Here is a 4,316-nt window from a genome sequence, read left to right as displayed (position 1 = left end):
ATATCGACCCCTTTTACCGCCAATTCCATTCTATTCTACTCGGCAACTTTGAGACTAGCGCTAACTTAGTTTTAATAGAACTATCAATTAACACTTCTATTCGACATTTTCAGGATAAACGGGGTTGAGTGATCAGTTGAACAAATCGTTAGCAGAACATTATCCTAATAACTGTAGATAACTATATCACTTTCAACTCTTGCGTTACCTAAATAATCCAAGGAATTTGCAAGTATATTTTTGCCAAAGCGACGGAAGGTCGAAGAGACTAATCAAGTAATTATTCGAGTGAAACATTAGTGTATCTACTTAATTTACCCTAGATATATTTATAAACCCAAAGTCATTAACCTTTTTCATTATTCGCAACGAACATTAGCTTCAGTGCTCGTAAAAATAAAGCGAAAAGCCACGATAAGTTATAAAATGAGATAAGGCTCTAGCGCTGCTGTGGCTGCTGGTGACCCTAGTTTTCATCCAGACAAGATAGTGCACTTTGCAACGAAACTGCGCTTACTTCGGTTTAGAGCGTTTTCACAATAATGCGCGTTCCGACATCGGATGTCGGATGACCTTTGGAGAAAAATAGCTTTCTTTCCCATAGAATACAGTATTAGGGAACTTTTGTGAAGTGTTCTATGTAATATTTTTATGGTGGTTGCTGAGTCCACGTTTAACTGACATTAGCAGCTCACGTAGCCTTCGGTAAGGCCGAGCACCGGCCCGTCGTACGCGTTACGGGTCGTCTGCATGGTGCGTTTTGTTCCCGCCGTTTGCGGGCGAGAACGACCGCTCCCAAACATTTACGAACACAGCACCATACAAACGCCGCGGGCCGCTGCCCGCCGCGGGCGGCGGGTGCATGAGAGCCTGAGCACGACCAAGGTCTAATGGATGACGAATTTGAGTACTTACTTATATCTTCAACTGGACTTTCTTCTAAATGATCAAGCAGAAACGTCTGCAAACGATGCTATTAAGCTGAAAAACAAATTAAAAGTGGAAAAAATCACTGTCTTGGGTGGGACTTGGAACCACGACCACCGGAAAGCTAGCCCGGACTCCGGACGCACTCCACCACTTCCACTCCACTTTATTTTTTGTGAACTTTCTTCTGTTTTTGTATATGTGGCACTAATCGCCTTACATTAGCTGATCGATGCTTCCGTTCTTACAAATCGACTCGGAGCCAGGATCGTATTAATCTACGTTCCTTATTGCATAGTCGGCTACTGCATTAGAATAAAGACCAATACTTCTCCCTGTAAAAAAGCGCTGGTAGCCTAGCGGTAAGGGCGTGATCTGAAGGTTTATAAGTTATTATAAGTTAGTATAGGTTTAACTAACATAGGCTTAAGGGAATGTACACTAACACTATGGATATTAGTCTGAAATAAAATATATTGATTGATTGATATTGATTGAAGGTCGCGGGTTCAAACCCCTGCTCGTATCTTCTTTCTAGCGTTTGTCCCAGATTATTGCCACGGTTCATAAGAGCCTGGGGTCCGCTTGGCAATTAATCCAAGAATTAGCGTAGGCACTGGTTTTTACGAAAGCGATTACCATCTGCCACGTTTCAACCCAGAGGGAAACTAGGCCTCGAAAACTTGACCTTTTGATAAACTTTGTCCCTTTCTAACTCATGTTGTGTTCAGAATGACTGATAAGGACAAACGGTTATCAAGAGCTTGTTAGAGTTCACAACCGTTTATGAACAATCAATAATCAGTATTATTATTTATTTATTACTAGCGAATCGCCCCGGCTTCGTACGGGTGCAATGCTGGTTGTGTTATACATATTAACCTTCCTCTTGAATCACTCTATTTAAAAATACCTCATCAAAATCCGTTGCGTAGTTTTAAAGATCTAAGCATACAAAGGGACAGACAGACAGCAGGAAGCGTCTTTGTTTTATACTATGTAGTGATTTCAGAGCCCACTGTGTCCCACTGCTGGGCAAAAGCCTCCCCCTCTTTTTCCACTCGTCTCTGTTAAGATATCTGGCCAGCCTCTCATAAAGAAGTCTAAGTTATCTTTCCATCGTTAACGAGGTCTGCCGGATCCCCGGTTAGTCTCGTGGGGCTCCCACTCCGTGGTTAACTTGGCCCACAAGTAGTCCGGCATTCGGAAGACTGCTAGTACTAGTGTAAGACGAAGATAGTGTGATTCTCTCACAGTCCTTTGACAAACTAATATTATGTATTTAATATAATAAACAAACTTAAACACAGCGTGCTTTCGAAAGCGCGCTCCCCTAGGGCAGGAGTGTGACGACGCGATGTGTGAAAGAGATAAACTAGGTCATGCGTACTAGAGCCCACGCGGATACCGATCGCAACTTTCGCCCGAGCTTCCGAGCGGTCCCATGGTGTAATGGTTAGCACTTTGGACTCTGAATCCAACGATCCGAGTTCAAATCTCGGTGGGACCTTCTTATTTACGTCTTCGTTATTTAGGAATTTGTGCCGTATTCGTTTTTTTTTTGTTCAAAACAATAACTCATAAAAAGTTTGAATTAAGGGAATGCATTTATTTTTGTTTGCTTATGAGCTTTTGTTTTATTTGTTTCAACAAGGCAATTCTTTTGGATTTTTATGTGTACTTATTTTTTCTTTTAATATTTACTTTTTTGTTGAAGCGCTTGTGGCCTAGCGGTAAGAGCGTGCGACTTTCAATCCGGAGGTCGCGTGTTCAAACCCCGGCTCGTTTCAATGAGTTTTTCGGAACGTATGTACGACATATCATTTGATATTTACCAGTCGCTTTTCGGTAAAGGAAAACATCGTGAGGAAACCGGACTAACTTTTTTAATCGTCATTAATTTTCACTGAAATAGGTCCCAAAATGTGTAAGGAATCTATCATGTTTTGAAATATGTATGTTCCAAAATGTATAAGTAATCTATCAGTTTTTTTTACGGATAATATAACTCGTGTTCACAAATGTATTGATTGTTTTTAACTAAAAGTTATAAATTGTAAGGTGTAATAAAGAAATAATATACTATTTCTTGAAATAGATTCTTAATAATAATCTCATCCACATAAATCGAAATCTAATTAAATCAAGAAAGGACTAAAGAGAGACGATTGATTTAGCGCAATAAGCCCCCATCGTCTTACTGGCGAGGCAATTACGGGAGCACTTTAAATCAGGAATCGGAGAAAAGAAAGTTTAAAATAGTAGTTCTAGCGGGGCGTGGGCGGGGCGTCACTGTTAGCGGGAAAATGGACATCACTCCTATTTTTTTATGATAAAGGAAGCAAACGAGCAGACGAATCGCCTGATGGTAATCGATTACCGTCGCCCATGATCACCTGCAACCTGCAACACCCTGTACTTAAGAAATACGTTCTTTTCTTAAACGTTTTAAGGTCGTATCGGTCCGGAAACTGCGGGCGAAAGTTTATTCCAGTTTACTTTGCCCACCATTATTACCGTGGAGCTATACATTTCATTTTTTATTTTGAACTAGCGACCCGCCCCAGCTTCGCACGGGTTACACAAAACCTTGACAAATTGCACACTCTTCCTCAAGAATTACTCTATTGATAGGTGAAAACCGCATTAAAATTCGTTGCGGAGTTTTAAAGATCTAAGCATACATTGAGACAGACAGACAGCGGAAAGCGACTGTTTTATACTATGTAGTGATTTTTTTGCATGTTGATAGTTTGCAGTCAATGACGATCGTGATGTCAATTCTAATAATTTAGGCTCGGTCAAATTTGTATTGTAATTTATATTGTTATTGGAACAAAAAAATGGGACACTTTTTCACCTAGTAGACTCGAAAGGGCTCGTGATTCTGAGTAGGAACAACCTAAAATTTCACGGATCCCTAACAACTTATGAACTTACAACGATAAAAAAACGCCCTGTTACTCTTTAAAGTTTCATACTGTACCTAGGTATCGTTTTATGATACATACAATTATAAATCATAAAATAATAAATTTTATATTAAAGGAAAAAGTGGAAAAAGTTACGCTTCCGGCAGGACTTGAACCCGCAACCTCCTCAATCCGTGCGTTGCTCTTAACCAATTGAGCTACGGAAGCCTAATTGGTTAAGAGCAACGCGCGGATTGAGGAGGTTGCGGGTTCAAGTTCAAGTCCTGCCGGAAGCGTATCTTTTTCCATTTTTTCCTTTAATATAAAATTTGGAGTATCGCTCGCAGACGTATCTGAATGTAAAAAAAATGTTTTATAAAATTATAAATCATTTACTATATTGAAAAGGGTACACTGATATTTGTATTATTTCGTTTTTTAGAGGTAGAAACATTACATTATTAGTACAATAACTGT

At 39.8% G+C, this 4,316-nt stretch overlaps 1 non-coding gene across 1 annotated transcript; it reads left to right on the top strand.

The window, feature by feature from the left end:
• The first annotated feature begins 2,365 nt into the window (after positions 1–2,365).
• Positions 2,366–2,437, top strand: Trnaq-cug (transfer RNA glutamine (anticodon CUG)). The gene has a single exon. It is a non-coding gene; the product is annotated as a tRNA-Gln (tRNA).
• The last annotated feature ends 1,879 nt before the right edge of the window (positions 2,438–4,316 follow it).

Source organism: Cydia strobilella, chromosome 14, assembly GCF_947568885.1.
Source record: "Cydia strobilella chromosome 14, ilCydStro3.1, whole genome shotgun sequence".
NCBI classification, from domain to species: Eukaryota; Metazoa; Arthropoda; class Insecta; order Lepidoptera; family Tortricidae; genus Cydia; species Cydia strobilella.
The sequence above is the reverse complement of the archived record's forward strand: the minus strand, read 5'-3'. Positions and strand labels throughout refer to the sequence as shown.